At 34.5% G+C, this 12,829-nt stretch overlaps 1 pseudogene; it reads left to right on the top strand.

Moving 5' to 3' along the window:
* The first annotated feature begins 926 nt into the window (after window positions 1-926).
* On the top strand, window positions 927-7,475 carry LOC132036263 (protein IQ-DOMAIN 31-like; annotated as a pseudogene).
* The last annotated feature ends 5,354 nt before the right edge of the window (window positions 7,476-12,829 follow it).

Below are 12,829 nucleotides of genomic sequence, written 5' to 3'. Positions count from 1 at the left end.
TTTTGAAAAAGGGGTTTTGGGGTAAACGTGGCGGGGCGGAAGGATGTAAAAACTTCCCCCCAAAATGAAAAAAAGAACGAGCTAGGAACCCCGGGCGGACCAAAAATTCCCGTTATAAAAGCCCGGGTGGGAAAGGGGGGGACTATCCGTATAGGGAAAAAGGGTTAATGTTTGACGTAGGTGGGATCGGGGAACCGGAAAAGGAGAAAACGAGCATGGCGTTCGGACGGGAGAATCGATGAGTGTTTGATCGAAGCGGAGAAGCGCGTAAGGTACGATTTATTCGGGGCAAATGCCTTTATCAGATTAATCCCGGACAACACGGTTATTCGGGGCAAACCTCTTGTCCAGATTAGTCGGTTTCTTCATCGGATTATGATCGTGGCGGGTTAGGTCGGTTAATCGATTATTCAATTGCCACGTGTGAAGATCGTTTTGCCTATTACGATCGGTCGTACGGGTGTCGGACCGTACGATCTAACCTTATCCATATTAGCGCTCTTTATTCTTAAAGAGTTTTATGATGTATATAGGCCCAGTATAAAACTATAAATAGGGGCAACTTCCACTACTTTTAAGGGTTAAGGCTTTTGAATCCAAAACATTGTATTGGAATTTATATTGAAACTTTCTCTCTCTCTCTCTCTCTCTCTCTCTCGGTTTTGGTCCTGTTTGATATTAACTTCATTTAAGCATATTATTCAATATTGCACCGTAACACACACGTATATATCTAGCTCAAAAAACCCATAACACAAACACATTCGTCCAAATCATTGGCACATCGATTTACATATATTTAAGTCATCTATAAACGAATCCACATATACATTTTTCATTAATCCAAATAAGATTAAAGTATCCACATATCCTATACCTCACTTACAAATTCAACTTATTACCTAATTTTGGGGTAAACAATGCTACGCGTCGAAAGTTAGGGGTTTGATTGAACCCATTCTTTAAGTGCATCCGCCCTGACCCCAACTATTAGTTGTTCTCTTTTACTACCTGAACTATCAATACTTATGTATTAAAATATACCTCAAAGCTGACTAGGCCAACTATGAACTGTTCCCTTTTCCTACTTGAATTATCAATTAGTTGTGTTTTAATACATAAATAATAATAGTTCAGCTATAAAAAGAGAACAACTAATAGTTGGGGCGTGAAACTCGCAAAAAAATGACAATTTTAATGTGTTTTTGACCATTATTTCTCTTTTTTACTCTTCCTTATATTTGAAAAACTACTAACACCTGCTTTCTTTATATTTCCCTTCAATTCCTAATTTGAATTTCTCTTTGCAGCTGAGCTATGCTAGTTTTTCTGTCATAAACCCCTCCAATTTTCAGGTACTTACTCAGGTCTGTACCACATTAATCTGACAACCTTCCATTGTTCTGCATGTCTTCAGTTGTACATGATTTTACCTCTTTCTTGTGGTTTTAGTGTAGATCTTGCAATTTCAGTGACTTAGTTAATTTCTAGCATACACATTTTGAGTTACATATTTCTGTTTTAGTGAATTACTTCAGCTTGTTTGGAACTGAAACAATGTTAGTAGTAGTAGTTATTATTGGAACTTCAAATTTTGTTTTTTAATGTTTGTAGCTCGTGTATTAACTTAAAACATGTGGAAATTCATTGTCATATTGAATTTTCTTTTTTCTTGAAAATTTAATTTTTGTGCCTTCTCTCTCTGTTCATCTCTAATTGGGATGATGGTGTTTAATATTGTCTATAGACATGCGAATACCTCAAAGTCATTAGAGCTTAGCTGCTAGAATTTTCCTATAGTGCACAAAAAAGTGTTACTGGCTACTTTTTTTCCGTGGTACCTGCACAAGTATCTAAGGTCTCCAGCAAGTCATCATCCCGGTACATGTCATTCGGTTACGGAAATTGGATCAGCGTTGAATCATAGATTCCCCGCGAGGGACAAAATTGTGGTAGCCAGAATCTGACTCAGTTAATGTTCTTGAATTAGCCGCACAAGATCGATGAGTAGACAAACAAAGAAAATTTACGACATACTTTTGTAGACGTTCACTTGCATCGCAACTGCAGTGTTATCAAAAGCAAAAAGCACCAAAAAAGCTCTAAGGTATGTTGGTGCTTTAAGCGCAAAACGCAAATAAAGCGTGGACTTTAATGGAAAAAGGCGCAAATGGAAAAAAAAATACAAATATATATATGTGTAGTCCAAGACTAATAAGCATGAATGACAAATATATGGACAAAAAAATTGAATTTTTTAAAAATAAAGTGAAATATCAATTGTTTAGAGCCGCCTCTCTAGGAAACGCTCATTTGAAAGGAAAAGTTTGTCTTAGAGCCTTGAAGACGACACTGAAGCGCAAATTAAGTGAGGCGAAGCACCCACAAGTTTTGAGCCTCGCTTCAGGGCTCAAGCGTGCCTCTGACAACAGTGAATTCGCAACATGTAAATCTTAAAGTATATGATTTTTGCAGTTTCATGACTTAGAGAAAAAGATGGTCACCTTTTACAGCTGCTGCTTAATTTTCCCTGAGCTGCTGATTCTTGTACACAAGAGTTTGGTTCCTATGGATAGTCATCTTTTATACAGTGTTATAGGAAATAAACTTTGCCGTTAATATTCATATGTGCTCACTACCACATATTTAACTTAGTTCTAAAAGCATTCTTCTCTTTTTGTCTGTTTAGCTTATGCAGGATTGAGTTAAAGTCCCGTAATTCCCAGCATCAGGCTTTTAGCATGGGGAAGTCTCCAGGAAAATGGATCAAATCTGTGCTTTTTGGGAAAAAATCATCCAAGTCTAACTTGCCAAAGGTGTGAGAAGCTCTTATTCTATATTAGTGCTGAAATTTTCAGTATTTTCTGATCTTAGATATTGTTATCGGGCTGGTTGTCAGACAATATATTCTCTCTTCTTCCTGCTCCTGTTGTTTTCCATTTTACTAATGAATCTTGAATGAATGACAATTACTATCTGGCCGTGCTTTTATAATTATAAGTTTTAGATCTTTTTATGATAAGTGCGTTACTTGTATTTGATTTGACCTTTTGGCAATTAGCTTTCATGACTTGCTTAATAATCATCTTACCTGATGACTGCAGCACTCTCCTCTCTCATACTTATGAACTCATTGATTTTTTTCATGATTTTTTTAATTATCATACAGGGACATCAACTTGATCAGAGTTAAAGAACAAGAAGTATTAAATCAGTTGCAAAATAAGATTTTCCTAAATTTCCCCCCTACTTAGATCAAACAATTTATGCTATATGGTTTCTCTTGAAATACTTTTTACTCCAACAGTTTCCTTTTTCTTTGTACTCTGTAATTTTGATTTAGAATTGTTTCTGATTTTTTTTTAAAAATGTTTTTGAACAACTTACTATCTTAATTTGTGTTCCACGTGTAGGAAGTCACTGGTGAGAAAAGGTCTGCTGCAAAGGCATCCTTGGAGGATTTTGCCCTTAATCCACCAATTCAGAATTTCGATAGGGGGTCTGAGAACACAGAACTGGAGAAGGGTACAAGCACTGTCATATCGTGTGATAGTGCTGATTTATCCTCTGTGACACAAGATGTAGAGTCACAAGTTACAAAGGTAGCGATTTCAGCTGATGATGCCGAGTTAAAAAGGCTAGAGCAAGCTGCAACCAAAGCGCAAGCAGCTTTTAGGGGTTACTTGGTAATGTTGATTGTACTGCATATTACTATTCTAGTATCATTTGGTTAAGGTTTTTCTTAGCTTACACGTAGAAATTATATTTTTTGAGCGGACATGTACAAATCATATATGTATAAGTTTCTAAAAATGTAAACAACATGTAAAGCCTTTTGTTTATTTTGTCGTTGCGTGATCTTCTGCGTTGCCACTTTCTATGTGATACTAGGAGCATTAATAATCAAGCAATGATTGGAGACTTGAACAAATGCATCCTCATAATGGTCCAAGCTTCACATGCACTAGCTGGGGGTATTTGTTTTTCTTACTTCTTTTCCTTCACTTTTCTTTGAGCAGCGGATAAGAGGGGTGTTTCCTTTATGCATATCAATTTTCAAATAGGATCCGATATCAAGTCTAGTAGTTAATCCATATATCTTGCTTGCCTGCATCGTTCAATAACGGCTATAGGTAGAGTTACTAGTTGGACTTAAAAATTGAAGAAGCTCCGATGCTATTAGTTTCTTCTAATTACAAGCAAATAACCGACCTTGAATCGTTCTTTTGCTGAAGGGGAATTTAACTGTATGCACTTGTTAGCATTTCTCAGGCTCGTCGGGCATTTTTAGCACTTAAAGGCATTATAAAGCTCCAGGCACTTATTCGCGGGCACTTGGTAAGAAGGCAGGCAGTTGCTACTCTACACTGCATGCAAGCAATTGTTAGGGTTCAGGCATTAGCTCGTGGCCAAAAAACTCGACTTTCGGATCCGACCCATCAGGTCCTTAAGAAGTACACTTCTGGAGGATTTAAGGTAACTCTTGTGATAAAGTGTCTTATTTCAATGCTTTTGTGTTCATCTCTTGCCACTGTTCCCATTGTTGTTGCTTTGTTCATCTCAGCTCTGTTCTCTCCCTTGTTTTGTAAAGCATTGATATAAGCATGAGACTGACTCGATCTTACCAAAGGTTAAGGTGTTCAAATATAAATTTATGCTTTCATTTTTTAAAACCTTTCAGAGGAACGATTGACAGTGCCAAAGTTTCTAATAGTATGTCAATCACTTAGATGATAGAAAATGAGAAGTGTCATATAAAGTTGGATTATGCGTTTATCTGCAATTGCCTTCTTTGAATACGTTATTACATGTGATATAATTGGTTTGTTCGACTGACCTTGCACTCTGTTTGACCAGGATGCTAAGCAGGTGGACCTAAGCATTGTAAACAAGTCTGTTAGGCCAGAAAAGCTAACAGCTAGTGCGTTTGTTTGCAAGGTATTGTTGACCTTTTCTCCCTCGGATGAAACAAAACAGAAAGAATTCCTCTGCATAATCTCCAAGTGCCCAAGTAATCCTGAATTCCTCTGCATAATCTCCAATTTTTACTGCAAGCTGCCTTGCTTGAACAAGTATAACAGGTCTTTTGACTGGGTTGAAGCGTGTGTTACATATAAAAATGAAAAGATTAAACTGTTAGAGGGAACATTTTTATTTTCTTAATTATGTCTTCAACACTTCTTCACGTGGGGGCATGATTTGTTTTTCATGGGCCAAGCACGTGGAGGTTTTTGGATAACAGGTGGCTGTGAGACTCGAACCCAGGACCTCTACCTGTTCCGGTACCGCGTAGAAGTTTGTGTGACCATCTCAGCTAAATAATAAAGTTGTTAGAGAGACCACACTTTATGTTTACTTGATTATATCTTCAATAAACCCTTAATATTTTTTATTTGTCTTCACTGTGATAATAGTGCTTTTCTCAGGTCAATTTGTAGTGCCTACTCGGTTGTGCTGTGCTACTATATTTGCTGATAAAGCTAAATTTGTGTAGTACCGAATCAGTCTTTGATGCCTCAATCCTTAGAAAAGAGTGGTGACTCTAGTTGAGAGGACGTTCAGCTTCCTGTTCGTGGTATATTAAAATTTGTCAGGGAATATAGTCTGAAAAGAGTAGTACCCTTACGGTAAAGGAAGAAGCGAAGAAAGAGCACACAGAGGGGCTTTAAATGACAAAAGCTAACACCATATGATGTTACATCATTAAGTTCTAACGGATATTTTTTCCGTAATTGATGCGAAGGATTACAACTGAACGTAGTTACTCATGACTTGTAAATAGTAAAATATTTCTGTAAGCATGAATTCAATTTGACAGTTCCGTTGTTTCTTGTTTTAGCTTCTTGCTATAGTGCTGATAGCCATGCCCTTGAGTGTTCACTATGATGAGTGTGAACCTAATTCAGTTCGGCAGTGGCTTGAACGCTGGTCACTATCTCGCTTTTGGGAACCACTTCCACAACCAAAGAAAGTTGTCGAGCCAAAGTCACAGAAGAAACAAGCAAGCATACAGACTGTTGAGAAAGAACCAGCAAGACCAAAACGGAGTGTCAGGAAGGTTCTTTCTGCAGCAACTGGAGATGCTAATATTTTAAGTTCTTCTGAACCTGAAAAACCTAGACGTAACACAAGGAAAGTCGCGAATCATCAGATAGAATCAGCTCAAGATCAACCTCAAAATGAACTTGAGAGGGTCAAACGGAACTTAAGAAAAGTTACTGGAGCTGTGGCAACACCTCCAGAAAAATCAGAAGCAGAAACCGATGAGGCACAACAGATTCCTATTCCAGTTCAAACTTGGGCGAAAACATCAATATCCTCAGCTTCTAATGTTGTGAACTTGTGGTGGTTAATTATCCTGAGAAAACGAGTGATTTAATTTCTGAAATTGACAAGTTAGTTATGACTGAAGCTCCTATGCCAGTAGTTGTGGAAGAACCAAAAGAGGTGTTGCATGATCATCCTACAGTTGAGCAACAGCAGTTAGAAGAGGAAAATGTCGGTAAGAGCGAGAACAGTCCATTTGTTAATGAGGAGCTTATCCCCAAAGAAGATCAAACTAGTAAAGAGAGAGGTAGGAGGAGGAGATCTCTTCCATCAAAGCAGGACAATTGTGAGAATATCTCACAGAATACACCAAATGTGCCGAGTTATATGGCTTCCACTGAATCTGCAAAGGCAAAGCTTAAAGCACAAGGATCTCCTAAGGTAAGTGAAGATGGAGCTGAAAATGGTGTTGTCCGGCGTCATTCTCTACCATCCTCTACCAATGGAAAATTCAGCTCGTTGTCAGCATGGATGCAAAAGCCCATTCAAGCAAGCGGAAAAAGTGGAAACAAGAACAACAGATCAATGTCAGCATCCAAAGATGGTAAGAAACTAAGAATAGGGACCTCCCTTGCGCAAGTTTGTCTTAGGGAATTTTTTTTTCTTGTTGAGTGGTATGGTAAGTTGTTAAATTTACACTTGATGAGCAAAGCTACCTCAAATTTGTGCATTCTTTATTGCTTGTATGTTAGTTGAAATGTTCATTTAGGTAAATCAGGAATAAAGTTACTTATCAGCTCATTAATTTTCATTAACTTGATAATGTCACTGTCTGGATATAGAGGATTTGTTTAACTGACTCCAACAAGTTTGGAATGATGCGTCATTGAGTAATGTCGCAAACTGTTCAGTGATAACATTTTGTGTCCTTTGTGTTTGCAGAGAAATTGCTTCAACCTGGTTGGAGGAGATGAACAATTTGCTCAATCGATGAACGGTGGCAACATCATTGCTTGTGCTATCTTCTATAAAATCTATAACTACTAATACAGAATAGCTTTGTGTGATATCATAATCATCTATATCATGTTTCCATTGGTGTTGTGGGTTGTTGCATGAGAACGTACAGTTGATTGTAGACCGACAGAGAATGTTTCAGCTAACAGCATGTGTTTTATTCTTTATCTACTGTCGTTCTTTTTATCTAATGTTGTTAGCCCCATATGATGATTTTACATAATTACCTTGAAGGGTATATTGTGCATTCATCATGTGTTCGACATCATGCTCTATTACATGACCCAAACCTCTCCAAGTTTGCTTGGTTAAAATGGGTTGCCTCAAGATGCATTGAATAACATGTCATAACCAAACTCGTCTAACATGATCCGACTTCCCATCCTTCTTTGTTTTGCTTTTTGAAGAAAAATGGTGAAAGTAATTTAGTATTCTTGAATTATTAGGTAACTTATTCCAATTTAAATTCTCGATCTTTTTATTTGGGTTGTAACCTATTTGATCAAGTTTTTGGGAAGCCAAAAGTGCGTACGGAAAGTTGAGGTGTTTGCTCAAGTTTGTAGGGAAAAAATAATTTGATTAGTAGTAGAAGTTGTTTTTCAAAAGCTAAAAAAGTAGCTTTTTTTAGAAATTGTTTTGGCAAATTATTTTGCAGATTGATTAGGCAAACTCGAATTACTAATCGAAAGGTATTTTTTCGAATAGCACTTTTGATTAAAAAAAAAAAAAAGTTTTTCAAACGGAGCAGAATTTGAAAATTTGGTCAAACAAGTTATTTTTATGTTCGAGTCTGGGTTGCATCTTAACCTCTCAAATTACTCTACTTTTAGATGTTTTGACCTGGTAACTTGATGGGTCAAATCGGGTTCAACATATTGGGACAGGCCATCATTCAACTTGTTCAAATTTGGGTGAGTGGAATGCGTTATCAAAAATGAGTTTATTTTGTCACTTTTATTGATTGATATCATAATTTAATTTTTATTTAGTTAGACTCCATAGCTTATGGGTAACGTCTCCATGCAATTAATTTTGAATTTCAGACTATTGATTCGAGGGGCGGGTCTGAGTTGATCAAGAGTTGACCTTAATCTCGAGGCATTTTAAAACTATGGGATTGATTTTCCTAAACTAATTTGGACCCGTTGTTGAGGTCGTTTGAGGGGATTTTTACATTTCAAGTAAGGTTTGACTACCGGATTTCATACAAATAAGACTTTAACTATTATTTTGCTTGCTTTTCCTCATATTATGTGTTGCTTGTATGAATTTGAACCCACAAGTTCACATGAGCGGACAAGTGTGAGCTAATTTGGAAAGTTTTGGGGGATAAGGCACTATTACCCCCCTGAACTATACCCGAAGTTGCTACGACACACCTTACCTTTCCCTGGGCCCTATTACCCCCCTAAACTTATTTAAAATGGAATAATTACCCCCCTAAACGCTGATGTGGCAAGGAGAGTGCGTTTCACTCTCTTTGAGAGAGTGAAACATAAAAAAAGGGAAAACTTAATTTTTTTTTTCCTTAAAAATCTGCATTTTCTTAAAATTTGAAAATAAATCTAGTCTTCCACATTTAGTTTTAAAAAACGGGTTTTCCACATGTTAAGAAAATAATTAATTTTATAAAAATTCAGTTTTTTTCACATTTTGGCAAGAAAAACACTTTTCCGGATTTTATTTGAAAAAGAAAAGTGTCCTAAGAAAATGAAATCATGAAAATCAAGATTTTTTAAGACATTTTAAAAAAATAATCAAGTTTTCCATATTTTTAACAAATCCATTTTTCCATATTTAAAAAAAAAATCATTTTTCATTTTTTTTCTTTTTCAAAAAGGGTTTTAAAAAAAAACAAATTTTCAATTTTTTTTTAAAAAAGGTTTTAAAATTCATTTTTTTAAAAGAAAATTCAGTTTTTTAATCCATGTTTTTAGTTTTTTTTTTTTTTTTAAATGGGTTTAAAAAAAAATCAAATTTTCAAATGAAAAAAAAATGGGTTTTAAAACTCTTTTTTTTTTTAATGAAAATTCAGTTTTTTATTTTTATTTTAAAAAAAATTGACACGTAAGCTGAAATTTTTTTTTTTTAAAAAAAGAAAACAAATAAATACACATGTGGCAAGGAGAGTGTATGTCACTCTCCCATATGAGAGTGGGCATCAGCGTTTAGGGGGGTAATTATTCCGTTTTAAATAAGTTTAGGGGGGTAATAGGACCACGAAAGGTAAGGTGTGTAATAAAGAACTTCGGGTATAGTTCAGGGGGGTAATAGTGTCTTATCCCAAGTTTTGGAGTATCTTGAGTTGACCGTGAGAGTCTTAGAGTGCGTTTTCACATGATTTGATACATATAGCAGATTCAGTGTTATAGTATGGTAATGTTTAGCTATTTAGCATGCTTTTTATCATTTAGTTAGCTTTCAGAGATTATTTGTACCTTCATGTGATATTTTGCTTAGTTGTTTGCAGGGCTGACCTTTGGGTTATGCTGGTGAAGCTTGGGCTTTAGGCCCTCCCACTTTTGAAGGCCCCATTTTATACCACGATAGTTATAGTATAAGCTTTTATAAAAAAAAAATACTATAGATTTTTACTAAAAAAAGCGATATATACTTTGATTTGACATAAATGGGGCCTCAAAATAAGCTTCCAACGTGTGAAACAAAGAGTTTATGGAAGAGGAGTGAAAAAAAAATCATTAATTTTCTTTTTACCTTTTCAATGAAAATAAGACTTTTCATTTCCTTTTTGGGGTTATGCAAAACTCACTTATTTTCCTAAACATCAACGTAAACTTCCTCTCTTTTTATATTTTCTTTGTTCCTTCAAACTTTTATATTTTCTTTGTTCCTTCAAGCTTCAAAAAAAATTCTCTTTAGCAATATTATTCTCGAAACAACTCAAACAAGCAAGAGCAAAAGTGTGTGGCAAAAAAAATTATTGATCTGCATTTTCTTGGATATCAAGCATTATTGAAAGTTTGGGAAGCAACAAATTCTTATTTTGAGATCAAGTTACTTGAATCAGGTTCTGTTTCTTCATTTTTTTAGTATTATTTTTCAATTAAAGTTTATTGTGCTTGATATTTCTATTGCATTGGCATATATTGTTATTCTATTATTATTAAAATTTAAATATGTCAACTAGAAAATATGAATCAGGTTATTCAAAACTTAAAAGAAAAAAGAAAAAATGAAGCTTTGATACAATCCCAAAAGAAGCATGCCTCAAGAGAGATTGAATGGATTAAGTATATTATCCATTGAAAAAGAATTATTAGAAGAAATCGATTATAAGACGGTTATTCATAGCTTTGCATCTCAAAAAGCTTGAAAAATAAATTTTAAATAAAAAGTATATATTATATAACTTTTTCTTTCAATAAAAATATTAAGGCCTCTTATTGAAGTTTGGCTTTAGGCCCCTAATCGTGTTGAGCCGCCCCTGGTTGTTTAGCACAGTTTATCATTATGTTAGTAAAACACACTGGGCAAATTATGGAGTCAATTCCTCAAATGATCATTGAATTTGTAGAAAAGTCAAACTAAAGTAACTTTTAAATTTTTTTGGACAATAAGGTCATCAAACTATGTTCTTTTCCAATAAAGTAAATCATTCCATTTTTAGACATAAGACCCCTTAACACATATAAATTATAAGATTCATTACCTAGGCACAATTTTTTGATACTCCGAAATTCTTGTTCAAATTAATATTTTTCATAGTTTAATAATAAAATAGAAATATTCAACGTAATATTTCAAGCTATAGGAATAAAACGATATAACCATTCAAACTTTAAGTATGCTATAATGTTTTCTTTGTTATATCAACTTCTCTTGAACTATCTTGGTATTTTTTTATTGCTCACAGACGGAAGTTAAACATTTTATTGTATGGAAATGCTTGGACATAATTGAAACACATGGGACGTTATATAAATGCATGATGCATGTTATTAATTAATTAATTATATCCAATTTGTAATAATTAGAATAAACTTGCTTTATTGGTAGAATATTTGGACAATTTTTCTCAAAAAAAAAAAAACATATTGGATAATTACTTTGTAAAAATGAAAATATTTTGCAATTAGTTGTATATATGCTTTCTAAGAATATAAAATGTTTATAAAATATAAAATGTTTATTGTAATCCACTTATTTATAAAACTTAAATAAAACTAAAATATTTCAAGTTCATCTCCAAGAAAATAAAAATAGTCTTTTTTTTTATAGTTGAAAATTTAATATATTGGGGAAAATAGTCTTTTTTTTTTGATAGTTGAAAATTTAATATATCGGGGAAAATTACTTACAATCAGTTAAAAAAAACTATAGTTAAGCACCGTGCTCAGATCTACTACCATTCAATTGTATCCTTTCATTGTCTACAAGGATATAATTTTGCAATATTCTAACAAAATTGTTCGAAATAATTTTTCACATTTTGTAAATAAAATAGAAATATTCAAATGAATTTTATAATTTAAAAATGGGTTAAGGGATGCTATGTCCAAAGATGAATTGTTTTACTTTTTTGGAAATATGGCAAAGTTTGATGAACTTATTATCCAAAAATATTCAAAAGTTACTTGAGTGAGACTTTTCTACAAGTTCAATGACCATTTGAGGAATTGACTCCAAATTATGTCATAGGACCAGCATTGGTTGCCAGTGTGTAGTTACCCGGGTAAGATGGGTGGTGACAAGTGAGTAGCCATGCGACTGACGCTCTGGATGACGGGGTAAGACATGAAAATAAACATTCCATGTCCTGTGAGCAGTTGTCAGTCTTCAGTAGCATTAAGCTTTACTATGTTATTTGTATTCATGATCTCAGATTCAGTTGCTTTACTTGTATATTATTTCTATATACTTGTATTTCTTATATTGTACATTTATAACTACTAGCGACTTCTAAAGACTTGTCCAGGGGTAGGCAGGGAAGCAATAGATCTTTTGTGACTCACGTATGTATGTGTGTGCGGTGGGGCAATAGGCGGGAATTCATGTCACGACCCAAAACCGAAGGGCCGGATCGACACCGGACCTACTCGGCTGAGCGCCATACTACTATTCTAGTCATAAGTCAATGATAACGAATCGATTTGGGAATGAAGCCAAATCAATTCAAACGCGAAAAAAAAGGATACGAAGAAAAAGGGATGAGAAAAGAGGATAAAAGTAAGACCCAATTAGGGCGAATTTATGGACAAACCTAAGTATATTAAACTTAGACCCTTCCAATCGAATCCGATCCTAAAAGAACCACTACTATTTGACACTCAAGGCAAGAGATTCAATTTGAATCCACAAATGGCAATCTCTTCATGAATATCAATGGACATAAAAGGTTCACAAACCAACAATGGATTCTACCATCATATTGACTAAAATAGCCCTAGAATCTACCTAACAATCTATCACTCAATTTAGAGTATCATAATTCATCATCCAAAAGCTAAGTATTGAAATGAAAGACAAGCTATATATACAAGCTAAGTAAAGAAGACTAATAGGCAATTGCAATGCTACCCTTAAT

Source organism: Lycium ferocissimum, chromosome 11 (assembly GCF_029784015.1).
Source record: "Lycium ferocissimum isolate CSIRO_LF1 chromosome 11, AGI_CSIRO_Lferr_CH_V1, whole genome shotgun sequence".
Lineage (NCBI taxonomy): Eukaryota > Viridiplantae > Streptophyta > Magnoliopsida > Solanales > Solanaceae > Lycium > Lycium ferocissimum.
Note: the sequence above shows the minus strand (reverse complement) of the source record. Positions and strands in the feature narration are given on the sequence as shown.